Source organism: Tuber melanosporum (genome assembly GCF_000151645.1).
Source record: "Tuber melanosporum whole genome shotgun sequence assembly, scaffold_30, strain Mel28".
NCBI classification, from domain to species: Eukaryota; Fungi; Ascomycota; class Pezizomycetes; order Pezizales; family Tuberaceae; genus Tuber; species Tuber melanosporum.
Window position 1 is genome coordinate 378840 of NW_003298975.1, and position 15088 is coordinate 393927.

Sequence of the window (15088 nt, forward strand, 5' to 3'; positions counted from 1 at the left end):
TTCTTGGCGACGGGGAATGATACTTCTCTTCTTCTTCTTCTTCTTATTAACCTCCGATAGTGCTAGGCCTCTGCCTACATTGCTGATAATACAAGACCTTTTTCTTCTATCAGGAAAGCCTATTATAAGCTTTCTGTAATTCTTCTTCATGAAGAGCTTTCTCATTGTAATAATAATAAAGGTCATTTGATTGTTAAAAAGCATAAAGGTATTTTATATTTGTTAAAGTAATAAGTAGTAAAAGTACTTAGAAGTCAATTTAATTTTATTTAAACTCGTACTGCCAATACTTGCATGCAATAAGCCCCTATCAGCACAGGGATACCGCTAACCGGTATACTACTAACCCCAAGCTAACTAAGGCTACAGCCCCATACCTACCATCCCCGAGTCATACTTACATAGAAACCAATTACGTAACCATCCAACAACCCAGCGCCCTCCTTGGTCCAAGTCCGTAGCCCCTCTGGTATGAATCCAACCAGCACTAAATTTAGCCGAAGCCGAATAAAAGACTGACCTGACTAAGCTTTTCGTTCAAAAAACATAAAACCACTACCTCCCAGTCTGAATACCATCCTCTGAAATCTCCACCACAGCGGAAAATAAACAAACAAAATGAATATAATCTACCAGTGACACAATGACAGAGTGCAGGTGATCAACCTATCTACACCTGGCATCTACATACCCCACCATCGACCCTATAAATCCACTTTCCCAGTTGCCTTTGAAGAGCGTGCCAGTGAGCAGGACTGGTACTTACTCCCTATTCTCTTACCAAAACACAAAAACAAAAGAAATACATAGAAGTAGTAACAGACCGAAACAGTCAGTAAGGCCTATCTCCCACCCATGGTGTCTTGCATCCTCCTGCCAAACATTAGCAAAACAATACTATGTGTCTGATGCGTTGCCATAGCATCCTGATGTAGGCGACATTGATTCTGTATCCCCTGTATCCTGTGCACCCTGACATCTATTGCAACGCCTGCTCACATTCTGTTCCTTGTGACGCGATATCGCATCTCACCCATGACTAGCCCAAGCCCACGCTATTCTGGCTGGAAATTTCTTGTCCCAACAATTGTAACACCATCTTGTTCCTCACTGGCATCCTGACTCTAAGTACAGTTACTGTTTCACTCAGGAGGACATCAAGGGTAGCCTCCCACTCAGCTTCATATCCTAACATGATGTCTCATCTGATCTACATCCAGCTGGGACCCGAGTTAGTCTCTATAGCACTGTCTCGTTCCTTTGTATCCCGATATGACGTCACATCTGACCTACATTTGGCTCATGCCTGGGCTATTCTTTCCTACATAATATTCCTTTCGTCTTCTGTCATAACTTTCTGGCTTAGTCTGAAGTGGACAGCTTACACACCTGCCTTCTACATCTTTGCCTTTACATCTGGCCTCCTGGCTGCCTCCTAATATCCACCAGAATCCTTGTTCCTAATTTCATAACTTTTCAGACATGTATTTCACTTGAACAGTTTTTAATCCATTGTATTATATTGTACATGTGCACTGGCAAGGAGTCACTTGCCTAAATAGCTAATAGTTCCTATATACAACATGGCGATGATATTGTGATCCTCACTCCTATACACAGCTGTCTCCTGATCATGTAATCTCCGGATTCCCTAGTAAATATCATTATACATTCTTAAATCAATCTTGCTATTAACAAGCCAGTGCCGGTCTGTCTCTGGGATCAGGTATGCCTAACGAAGGATCATTCCAATAGCAACTACCGTGAACTCCCGTACTTCTTCTCTCAGCTCTACCAAGAAAAGGCCATGTACATCTGATGGGCATCTAGAGTTAACTGCGGTTAATATCTGAACACTTGCTAGATGCTGTACCCTACCCACGCCTGTATAGTACCTGATTTTGAAGAGTGCTATGAGCTTTGCCGGTAGACATCGCTTTAGCACACGATAGATTTCTTACCTACCTGCTGGTACCCAAATCTAATCGTTACGACTTGACTGATTCCGCAAGAGCCGAGCCCCTGTGCATTACACATAGTGGATATCCTAAACCTCAGAATCTTGGAACACTGGAATGGGGATTCCAAGTTTCATTAGCAGTTCAACATGGAGGGATTCCATTATCAACCGATCTTGAGGAAGGTGGTACTGAGCTGGAAGGATACACTGGTTATATCAAATCAATTCACGATACATAGCCTCAGAGGAGACACCCAAGAAATTGCAAAAATGAGTGATGTCTAACACATCCTTGCAATGCCCCTCCAGGATCCAGCAACAGGGCCTTGTACCTTGTACCCTGCTCTGTATATCTAAAAGATCCCGAACGTTGGCAGGGAGGTCAACTGCACAACGTCGTGGGGAATCCAAGTTCAACAGTCTCATTTGAATGGCATTCTGGCGACAGTAGATGTGTAAGATCTGTTGCGCCGAATTATTTTTATTTGAACGTCACCATCCATCCTTGATTTGATCCTTGTGTGCAAGCTCGTGAAGCTCTGTAGAAAACATCAGAATATTGCCAAACTGGTGTACGTGATCGTAAAAGTGAACAAGCAGATGTATCTTAATAAAGTTGAAATGGGATTCGATGGATCAAGTCCATAGGTCGGTCGGTCTCTTCTGAGTGATCGTCTTCATGCATCTCACGCCACTTGGAGGTGGCAACCGGCTGGTCCATCTGCCCACTCTGATATCGCAACTCTCTTCATTACTCATCTACTCTAGTCCAGGTACTTTTTGATACTGAGAACTCCAAGAAGATATCCTTTATCTTATGAAACTGGTTTAGATATTGTTCCATATAAGCGAGAGTTTGAAGGAGTGTTAGTTTGGTATTGTGCCATCATAGTAAAGTCGACGAGCTCGCCGACAAAGGCAAGAGCAAGTTTGAATAGTAACACTTGTATTGTTAGGCGGAGACAACTTGATAGACTTCAAGATTGTCTAGGCCAATTGAGATTCATTTTTGTAGACAGAGATTGTCTATGAAGGCTCGGGTTTGACTTGTTTCATTTATGACTACTAGGAGCAAAGTAAAGTAGGTAAAGTAGGGTAGAATCGTAAAAGCAATATTATATGGTGAAGGTCTCTTCTCCGTTGCTTGATGATGTCTAAAGCTTGGGAGACACTTCAATATTTATATTCCACATCTGAGTGTTCGCGAACTACATCTATTTATCATACAACTATGTACTTTCTTTAATCGTAATGTACAACATCGAGTTTTCTTCCAAGGTGCGAACATCTGTAGACCCTGAAAACCATCACACCCTCTTTGGTAATTACGATATTTCTTCTTAGGACACGTACTGTTGCCAATAGTAATATCCCGATTAGCAGAGTCTTTAGACTTATGGCCTAGTTCTTAAGTCACACTGAGTTGGCTCCAATTGTCTTCGCCATTGATAAAATGATCAGTTTTATCCACGGCTATATCTGCAAAGGTGGGCGTCATTACAACCATCGTAGGTCATTTGACTCTGATCCTTTGTAACTCCATACCCAACCCATAGATTTTCTCTAGATGACTTCCTATCAACTCACAGGAAGCTATTCTACCAGATTGGTAATTAATCCCGCGGTCGGCAACCCTTGGTTACTCTCTGGTTAGTAGGTTTCAGTAACCATTGTAGTATTTGAGAATCACCCCATGATTACAACGTGTTCAGAAACCCAGTTGCAATACTCTGTGAAGTTTCTTGGCTTTTTTGGTAGTGTCTTTTGGAGTTCTAGACTCTTCTCGTGGATGTAAATGTATTGGTCTCTAGTAGAGATTCTTTACCATTTGATACCATCTCTTTGTGCGAAATCGTCCCATTACCTATGGCTTGTGCTAAAGGTATTAGGTCTTTGGAGCCAAGTAACTCTGTGAGTAGTTGACTGAATCACTCTGTTCCACTTCCCAGACATGGCCGAAGGTCCCCTCCCATATATCCCGCAAGGGGGATCCGGTCGGATGTACGGCAGCGACGTATATGGTATTATTCTAACACCTTCAGTTCTGTGGTAATATAGTCACAGGACGCAACTGAGATTGAGATATATGATGACGCGCAGGCCCCATAAGGGAGCTGGAGGGGGGTGTTGGAGACCTGAGATTCCGATTTCAAGTGGGGTTACTCTACTGAGGGTGGTTCCTAGGTATCGTGTTCTGGTATTCCTAACATGAGCTCCCTCCTCTTAAGGCTTCATCCCGAATGCCTTTTTTGGTACATAAAAATAAAAATAAAAAATAAAAATAAACATAAACATAATTTAACCATTAACTCCTTTTGGACCCGATGAGAGTAGTGTAACTGGTACGGGTACTCGGTTATTGGTTTTATGTTTTGTTTTAAGTATCGCTTGGATACTTGGTTTGTTTTAAGTATTGTTTGATACTTGGTTTTGTTTTATGTTTTGTTTTAAGTATCGCTTTGATACTTGGTTTTGTTTTATGTTTTGTTTTAAGTATCGCTTTGATACTTGGTTTGTTTTAAGTATCGCTTTGATACTTGGTTTGTTTTAAGTATCGCTTTGATACTTGGTTTGTTTAAGTATCGTTTGATACTTGGTTTTGTTTTATGTTTTGTTTTAAGTATCGCTTTGATACTTGGTTTGTTTAAGTATCGTTTGATACTTGGTTTTGTTTTATGTTTTGTTTTAAGTATCGCTTTGATACTTGGTTTGTTTAAGTATCGTTTGATACTTGGTTTTGTTTTATGTTTTGTTTTAAGTATCGCTTTGATACTTGGTTTGTTTTAAGTATTGTTTGATACTTGGTTTTGTTTTATGTTTTGTTTTAAGTATCGCTTTGATACTTAAGGAGTTTTACCAAAGTGTATCGATTGATACCTTTGATTAGTTTCGTTCATGCTAGACATGAACAGATTTGTGTATTTAAAGACTGCCTGTTTCAACGATAGAAAAGGCAGACTTCGACAGACAGTATTTCAATATACTTGGTTGAACGGTTACTTCTTTGTTCCTCAGTACACCCTCGAAGCCTCCTTTAGTTCTCAGCTCTCGCCTCCTCTCTGGAAGAGCAGGCCACCTGCCAACTAACATAACTATTACCGATAATGCGATTAGTACCTTGCGAACACGTTACATTTTTTTAACCTCAGCCAGTAGTTAAGAATCTGTCCCGAGATTTAGGCCTGATCAACCTATCGATATCCACCTCAGAACGCTAGCGGAGAGAAGCGGCAGAATCACAGCACATTCGGCTTCATCTCAAACCCAAGATAGAGTCTTTGACGACCAGGAGTGGGAAGCAAATCCCATGGCAAGACCTTACAAGAAAGAAACAACCCCGGCGCTCCGCTAAAGAGCCAGGCAATCCTGCAAACACAGAAGATACACAACCTCCAGGAGAATTCCCTTCTACTCCAGCAAAGAAGCCTTCCTTTGAACCTCCAATCGACCTCGAATCCAGTAGCGAATCAGATATGGCTAGCACAGGAGGAGGGCCTTTAGGAGGAGGGAAATCTCGGGCAAGGCCTGAAGAAGAGGAGGTACCCGCAGCATTTGAACCCCCTAAGTTTAAACTCCACCTCCCAGCGAAGTTCATAGGAGAAGGAAAAGACCTCAAACCTGAAGCCTTTGACCGATGGGTAACAGAACTCTCACACTTCCTACTCTTACAAGGAAAAGATGTGGAATACCCTACAACCGGACTTATCATTGGATCATTCTGCGAAGGAAAGGCAACCGACGCATACCACCAATGCTATAAGGATTACGGCGGAAACATAAGATTAAGAGGAACTACAGTCCTCGATTACCTGAAAGGACGATTCCAATCCTCTATAACCAACGACCTCCTATACAATAAATTCAACCAGCTCCAGCAAGTTAACGGAACGCATGTCAAGCGAATCACCGATGTGGCTATGGACCTAATGATGTATAAGGACCGAATGGAGAAAGGCAGTATCTCCAATTACATCCTGAAGTGACGATTCTACGACACCATGCACCCTACCCTCAGGCGAGAAGTAGAACCACTCGAAGAGGACGGCGATGATATTGCAGTAATAATTGCAAGAGCAGAACGAAAGGACGCCATTCTCCATGAGATCAAGGCCTACAAAACACAGACACCCTCTAATAGGAACAGCCAGCCACCACACAAAGGCTCCGGCAACTCTGAAGACGATACCACACGGGTTTTCAAGAAGAAGAAAAAATACTCCAAAGAATCAAGACGGCAGACGGGAGAATGTTTTGAATGTGGAAAAACAGGTCACATGGCAAAGAACTGTCCTACGAAGAAAGGGAAAGGAAAGTCAATTAAGCATGAGGCATTGGCCAACAATGTTGAAAGCGATAATACCCAATCCAGCGAATATGAAGAAATCCATATCGGATACATCGATGTGGAATGCAACAGTGTTCAACCCCCGGCTACATTCAAAGCACACACCGCTCTGAAAGGTACTATCCTGATCAATGGCAAAAAGGCTCGAGTCCTATTCGACACTGGCGCAATCAGAAGAGATATGATCAGTAATGCCTTTGTCTCTGTCCATGGACTCCCCACTCGAGACATTAACCAACCCATACCAGTCAATATGGCAGTAAAGGGATCACGATCCACAAGCCATAAAACCTGTAGTGCGAACATTCGACTTGGTTCTGCAGTCCTACCCCCCCAGGAAATGCTGGTTGGAAATTTAGCCAAATACGAGCCCCTAATAGGTACGCCATTCCTGAACCGCCACAAAGCTATAATCAGGTGTGGGGAATCAACCATCGATTTCCCAGATCAGAAGGTCAGAGTCTCATGCAAGCCAACAAGTGGAGAGTACCGAGCCGCAGTCTGTGAAACAACTGCCTAACAACTATTGGATGAATACTCTGATGTTTTCCCTGATCAAATACCTGAAGAACTACCGCCTATGAGAGAGGTGAACTACTACATTCGCCTCCAAGACCCGTCTAATCTCAAGAACCAACCCACCTACTCTATTCCTGACGCATACAAAAGCCCACTTGGTGATTGGATCAACCAACAACAAAGAAGAGGAGTCATCTACCGGGCAGAAGCCCCAGGTGCCGCTCCTATGTTTGTTCAACCCAAAGCAGATGGCAAATGAATCCGCCCCTTGGTTGACCTCAAGCTACAGAACGAAAACACGGTTATGGACAACTCCGCTATCCCAAATCAAACCCAGATCCTAAATGCAGTTGGACGGGCTAGATTCCGAAGTAAGATTGACTTAAGCGATGCCTACTTCCAAACAAGGTTAGATCCACAAAGCGAACGCTACAACAGTTTTAAAACACCATTCGGAAGTTTTATTAGCCGAGTTATGTCACAAGGTGATATGAATGCGCCCGCCACCTTTATGCGAATTATGGAAAACCTCCTGAGCGAATACCTCCACCATTTTGTTTGGGTCTACATTGATGATATTCTCATCTTCTCAAACACCAAAATAGAACACGCCTACCATATAGGTTTGGTTTGTACCAAACTAAGGGAAGCTAAATTCTACGCTAGCAGAAACAAATCAATCCTGTTTGCCGATAAACTTGATATACTAGGACATGTTATAGATGATGAAGGAATACATGCAGCACCTGGAAAAATAGCCTGTTTAACGGAATGGTCGACACCCCGGAATCAAAAGGAACTCATGCGATTCCTAGGACTAATCAACTATATTTCCCAGTTCCTCCCACACCACGCCACTGTGACAGCGCCGCTTACAGACCTTACCGGCAATGCAGAATTTGTCTGGACCCACACTCATGACCAAGCTTTTACCAACATCAAGGAGTTGATTAAAAATGCCAACGTTATTCAACCTATCGACTATAGTAAACCAGAACCGATATGGCTTATTACTGATGCATCGGATGTTGGAATTGGAGCATGGGTTGGGCAAGGGGCCTCCCATGAAACGGCAAGACCGGCGGCATTACACAGCAGGAAGTTCACTAACTCACAGATGAACTATGGAACAACAGACAAGGAAGCCCTTGCTGTGATTGATGCTCTCGCCGCTTTCAACCACAGTCTGATGGGCAATACCTTCACTATTGTTACCGACCACCAACCTCTCACTAACCTTAAAACAGAAAGGATACCAGGAAGGAGAAGAACAAGATGGATAGGTGAAATCAGCAAATACGCTGCAAAAATCATCTATACCCCTGGAAGAACGAACTATTTAGCTGATGCTCTCTCCCGCCAATATGAGAATCAAGATCTTACAGATCCTCCTCTTGTTCATGACCACGCAAGACAAAGCAAGGACAGCCCTGACGACACCTCCTATGAACAAGAACTATCGATAGCTACCGCCAGCTCTGCCGCTCCCTCCAATCCCTTCTCTTACACCATGTATAGCGCTGTCGGAACAGAACGCGGAAAGGACATTGACGAAGAATGGAAAGACAATTGCACGCTCCGCAGCACACCTCCTTACGAACTTGAACAAAGCAGACTCCACTGGTCCCACTGTTTCCACGACACCTGCCCTTTTCACCAGACTGAGATTAAGTTCGGAAACAGATACCAGCGACCGTACCATATGCCTGCTGATGATTCCAAAGACACCAGCTTCGACACCGCAGAAGGAGAAGAAGAGATGATCGATGAAAATGAGTCAACCCAATCTCCTCATATCCTTAATCCTGCTCCAACACGATACCAAGGTCTTGAAGAACTCGAACAAGCAGCAGCTTACGTGGATGCAATATCCTATTTACACCCTCCACAGTCAGCCCCGCCATCCTCTCCTCCTACAATCAATTCATGACCACTATATGGTGGACCCTTATGAGTATACAACAATGAAACCATTGTCTCGGTCATACCCCCTACTATTCCCGAGCATCTGCGTCAACTCTACGAAACCTTTGTGGAAGAGGCAGCCACTATCGAACCAACCAGAGGATCCCTAATCGAGGATGAACGAGATGTTAGATCAACCACAAAAGAATTAACCTCCTCTTTCTGAAGCCAAATAATAGCAGGATACCGCCATGACCCGATTTACTTCAAAGCCATGGATAGCTCCAGGTATGGAGACCTCGCCCCCTACAACATATCAAACGGAATGGTCCATACCAGCACCCGTTATGGTGAACATTGCCTATACATACCAAAGGGCCATATGTTCAATGGAATGACTATTAGAGAATATGTCATTTCCGAGATTCACAACAAAGGACACCACAGTGCAGACCGCAACCTTCAATATGCTTCAGAATATGTTTACTGGCCTGAGATGCGCAAGGATTTCCGCAATTTCGTCTTAAACAATGTGAACTCTGCCAGGCAAACAAGGAGCGAACACAACTACTTGAAGGAAAGGCACAGACCCTCCAACTACCATGTGAAATATTCGAATCATATGCCATCGATTTCGCAGGACCATTCAATAAATCTGCTGGATATGACACCATCTTGGTAGCTGTGGGCCGATTCTCTGAATACATATGGCTCATACCAATGAAGCTTACCGATTCCTCCAATGACACCTGGAATAACCTCCAACGATACCTGTTTACCCCCCATGGGTACCCCTTATCTATTGTCAGTGATGCTGATCCCCGCTTTACCGCCAGATTCTGGAAGCAAACCTTGACCTCTCTCGGAATAAACCACATTATGGTGGCCTCTGGACACCATGAGACTAATAGCCAAGCAGAACGAAAAATCCGCGAAGTTAAGACCGGAATAAGGAACATGATCAATGAACGACAAACCAATTGGGAACCAGCCCTTGTTGAGCTCGCTACATATATCAATGCCGGATTTTCAGATACCTTGGGAATGTCACCATACAAGGCAGTCTTTGGCCGTCAATTCCCCATCCTACCTACAACACTATTTAAGAACTCCTCAGTCCCTACCTCTGATGACCATCTAAACCGCCACCAAGCAATTCGGAATGATGCCTTCTAAGCTGTTAAGGCTGCCCAATTCCGAAGCACCACTACTGCCCAGAAACGACGACACAAACATGTCCCCATCTCATCAGGAGACATGCTCATGGTACATGGTAACATGTTCATTACCAATGTCAGATGCAGCAAGAAACTGCAACCCCGATGGCGAGGACCCTTCAAAGTCATATCCTTTGACGAGCATGCAGAGAACTACACTGTCCAGATGGATGGATGCATGTACCGCCGCAATACTGCAGTCTTTTACGCCTCAGCTGTCAAGCGATTCCATCCAAATGACGACTCCAAGTTTCCTGGAAGAATCCACTCTCGGCCTGCACCTATCATCATCGATAAGAAAGATGAATGGGAAGTTGAAGAAATCAGAGACCACCACCTTTGGCATGGAAATGATCAGTTCCTAGTCAAATGGAAAGGATATCCGACGAGTGAAAACAGTTGGGAACCACTGGAAGGACTAGAGCACACTATGGATATGGTGAACGGATGGTGGAAAGACAACATGCCAAACGAATCCCTCCCCCCAACAATCAATTATATCACCATGTACTGGACACCTACGATTCAAGAAACTGCGCGATGGCATGCAGAACTCGAAGCTAGACATGAATTTTGGGCACAATACTTTGAGTCAGAATTCGAAAGCAGCGATGAGGAGAATCAAGCTATGGAGCAGGCTCTCGACAACTTTATCTAGTCACCAATCACTATCCGAATACCATAACGATGTCAAACTATGTGGAGCTCAATGTGAGGCTGCGACAACAGATTGTTGGACTGTTATTGAACCGCGATGCTATCCAACTTGAAGACTATTTCGAAATCCCCAGGATAGATTACTGTCCTGATTGCGATCACGCTTGGGTTGATGTAAAACGCAAATCTGGTATTCGTGACTACTGTGATTTACATTTCTTTGAGTCTAAGTGTTTCCTCAGGGTTTCTTCCTGCCCCTGGTGTGATACTTATGATGAAGAATTTCTTACAGAAACTGAAGCCATGAGTTTCTCGGAATCCGCTTTTGATGATTATTAGGTTTTTGTTTGTTTAAACAGTTGTTTTGTTTTGGGGAATGTAACCGGTATGGGTACTCGGTTATTGGTTTTATGTTTTGTTTTAAGTATCGCTTTGATACTTGGTTTGTTTTAAGTATCGCTTTGATACTTGGTTTGTTTAAGTATCGTTTAATACTTGGTTTTGTTTTATGTTTTGTTTTAAGTATCGCTTTGATACTTGGTTTGTTTTAAGTATTGTTTGATACTGGGTTTTGTTTTATGTTTTGTTTTAAGTATCGCTTTGATACTTAAGGAGTTTTACCAAAGTGTATCGATTGATACCTTTAATTAGTTTCGTTCATGCTAGACATGAACAGATTTGTGTATTTAAAGACCGCCTGTTTCAACGATACAAAAGGCAGACTTCGACAGACAGTATTTCAATATACTTGGTTGAATGGTTACTTCTTTGTTCCTCAGTACACCCTCGAAGCCTCCTTTAGTTCTCAGCTCTCGCCTCCTCTCTGGAAGAGCAGGCCACCTGCCAACTAACGTATCTATTACCGATAACGTGATTAGCACCTTGCGAACACATTACAAGTAGGGTAAAAAACCTTCCGTGTTTGCTTGGCGATGGTAGGAAAACCTTTCTCTCATCGTCCTTCCTCTGCCCCCCTTGGCATTTCCAGATTATCACAGTGAAATTCATTCCCCATTTCCCTCGCATTATCCATACCAGCAGCAGGTTCCCAGGTGTTCTCATCTTCAGAACATCCTTGCCATTTAAAAAAGTACCATAGTTAACGTACCTCTTGGTAGCGACCGTGTACTCTCTTTCTATAAGAGCGTAACTCACTTCTTACAATTTTCTCTATTTCCCATTGTAAGTCACCCTCAATATCTTCGTGCTCTCTGGGAGGTTGTTGTCAGTTCATGCGTACTGATTCTCTGTAGGGTTCTAAGAGAGATACATGGAATATTGGGTGTATATTCCATCAATCCGAGATATTGAGTTTGCAGACGTGGTTTCCTCGTTTCTCCAAGATCAAGAATGGTGCATATAATTTAGGACTGAGTTTCTTTGACTTTTAGCGTATACGAATGTTCTTTGCGTTTAACATTACTTTATTGCCAATTTTGAAGTCAGGTTGCTCCTTGGCCTTCCTATCGTAGTATTTGGCCATAGCTTCTCGTATCTGTTGGAGTGATTTTCTTGCTTGCTCGTGGATCGTTTTTATCCAGTTTGCATATAGTATGGCTCCTGGATTTTACGCCTCATGTTTCTTTATCCATTCAGTTTGTGGATGGAATTCATAGTTTATGTAGAAGGGTGTCATCCCGTGTGTATTGGTTGCCGAGTTGTTGTAAGCATGTTCGGCTAGAGGTAACAGTTGGTACCAGTCATCCTGATCATAGTTTATAAAACTTCGCAGGTAACCTTCCAGCATTTGGTTGGTTCTCTCAGTTTGTCCATCTTTTTGAGGATGGTACGCTGTAGACATCTTCCTTTTTATATTAAGTCTTTTGCATAGGGATTCCCAGAATTCTCCTGTAAACTTTGAATCCATATCTGAGACAATTTCTGTTGGTAAGCCATATAGTTTCCATATTTCCTTTGTAAAGGCTGTTGCCACATCTTTTGTAGTGGTAGTTCCTTCCAATCCGACGAAGTGAGCCATTTTTGTAAATCGGTCCACTACTACCATAATTTGGGTGCATCCTTGACTTTCAGGTAAATGTGTAATAAAGTCAACTGAAATTAATGCCCATGCTGCGTAGGGTATTGACAGCGGTTGTAGTAGACCATACTTCTTCGTGTCGTGGGGATTTGTGGTGTTGACAATCATCACACGACTGTACGTAATCATTTACCCAACCTGCCAGGCCTTTCCAATAAAAATCCCTCATAATTATCTCAAGGGTTTTTTCTTGCCCGAAGTGTCCCGCTATTTTAGGGTTGTGACATCCTTCAGCTATTGCTGTATAAAGGTCCTGATTTTTTGGTACGAATAGTCTTTGGTTGTAGTAAAGCAACTCGTCAGATAAGGTGCAGTCTTTTGAGAAAGGTTTGCAATGGTCTCGTAAGCTTTCTAACTCATTTCTTCTTCTAAGCCATCCTCTATCCCCTGGGATGGCTTTTAGGACTTGCTCTAGAAATTCCGGGTTGAATTTCTTTAGTTCCTTACAGGCCAGTATGGTGCTAGTTGTGAGTGTTCGTTCGGGTACTTCGGTTGCATCGTATCTATTTGTTTTTTGGTTTATTGAGGCATGTAGTTGGGTGACTACTGGTTGTAATTCTCGGATAGTAATAGCCCTTGTTGCGATATCTGTGCTGCCGAATCCTGATGTACCTCTTTCGGTATTCTCTAGGTTATCTATTTCCATCATCTCTGCAGTATTAATTCTGTCTATCACTAGTTGGGCAATTCGATCGCCAGCCTTGATGTGACAGTCTGCGTCTTGATGGTTAAATAGTAGTCCCTTGAGTTCACCGGTATAATCTGCATCGATTACACCAGCACCGGTGGATATACCACTTTTGACTGCAAGTCCCCTTCTAGGAGCAATCCTTCTATACATTCCAGTCAGTATAGCATTGCAATACCGGTTCCAACAACTGTCCTCGTACTGGAACTGTGTTTTCCTGTATTGTGTAGAGATCATGGCCTGCTGCCATTCTTGAGCCTTTAGTTGGTACTCTTGCCCTGGTGTCTAACCCTTTTACTCGAATCACCGATTCTGAGTCATTCCAGTTAGGTGTTTCCTGTATATCACCTATGCTTGTATGATTTGTTTTGCTACCCGCTATTAAGCATGTTTGAATTTCCCCTTTTGCAGTTCTTGTTACTAAACTGGTTTGGAAATGTTCGGGTTTCAAGATCGCCTATTCGCGATATGCAGCTCCCTCCTCAGAATGGTACTCCGGCCGTCGACTGAGTGCATCAGGTTTTCCTCCTCTCTTTTCTGGGTGGTAAACAATTCTGAAGTTGTAATCTACTAACTTTTGCACCTAACAGATTTGGCGTCCGCTCCAGACCTTCGAGGTGAGGAAATATTGGAGGTTTTGGTGATTGGTTTACACAGTTATAGGTTTTTCGGTTCCTACCAGGTATTGGCACTATTCTTTGAAAGCTTCCAATATCACCAATAGTTCTTTGTCGTGGATCTCATAATTTCGCTCTGCGGAATTCAGCTCGTGGGAATGAAAAGCTACAGGATGTAGTCTTTTTTCCACAAACTGGGATAGGATGCAGCCTAAGGCAAAGTCGCTAGCATCTGTTTCCTCTACTGTTTCTCTTTCCGGGAAGAAATGGTGCAAAATTGGGGCTGAAGTAAATTTTCTTTTAAGCTGCTAGAAAGCCTTGTCCTGTTCTGAACTCCACCGGAACTTCTTTGAATCACCTTTCAATGTTTCCGTAATAGGAGCACAAATTTTAGACAAGTTTTCTATAAAGCGTCGGTAGATGTTAGCAAATCCTTGAAATATCTGGACTTCTTTAACTGACGTAGGTGATTTCCAGTTTAATACTGAATCCACCTTTCGGGTACTCATGGATACCCCATTGACGGCTATCATGTAGCCTAAGAACTCCACTTTTTTAACATGGAAGAAAGATTTCTTTATTGATATCACGAGCTGGAAATCTGTTAATCGTTGCAACACTTTTATTACTAGCTCAATATGTTTCTTCTCATTTTTGGAATAAATTAGAATGTCGTCCAAATAACATACGACCCCCTGATCTAGATATTCCCAAAGGACCTCATTCATCATGTCTTGAAATGAAACTAGAGCGTTGGCTAATCTGAAAGGCATGACCTTATACTCGTAATGTCCGTAGCGTGATCGTAAAGCTGTTTTCCATTCATCCCCATCCTTGATTCAGATGAGATTGTAGCCATCTTTTCAATCAATTTTGGAAAAGATGCTAGCTCCTGCCACGCGATCATGTAACTCCGACATTAATGGTACTGGGTAGTTGTTCAAGATGGTTATCTTGTTCAGGTTTCGGTAGTCTACTACTAGTCGTAGTCTTCCATCTGCATTTGGTGTAAAGAGAATTGGGGCACTAAAAGGCGATTGGCTCTTCGTGATCTTTCCTTGTCATAACCTATCGTCAAGGTATTCTCGTAACAACTTAAGTTGTTTATTAGACAGAGGATAAATTGGTCCCCAAGAGGGTTT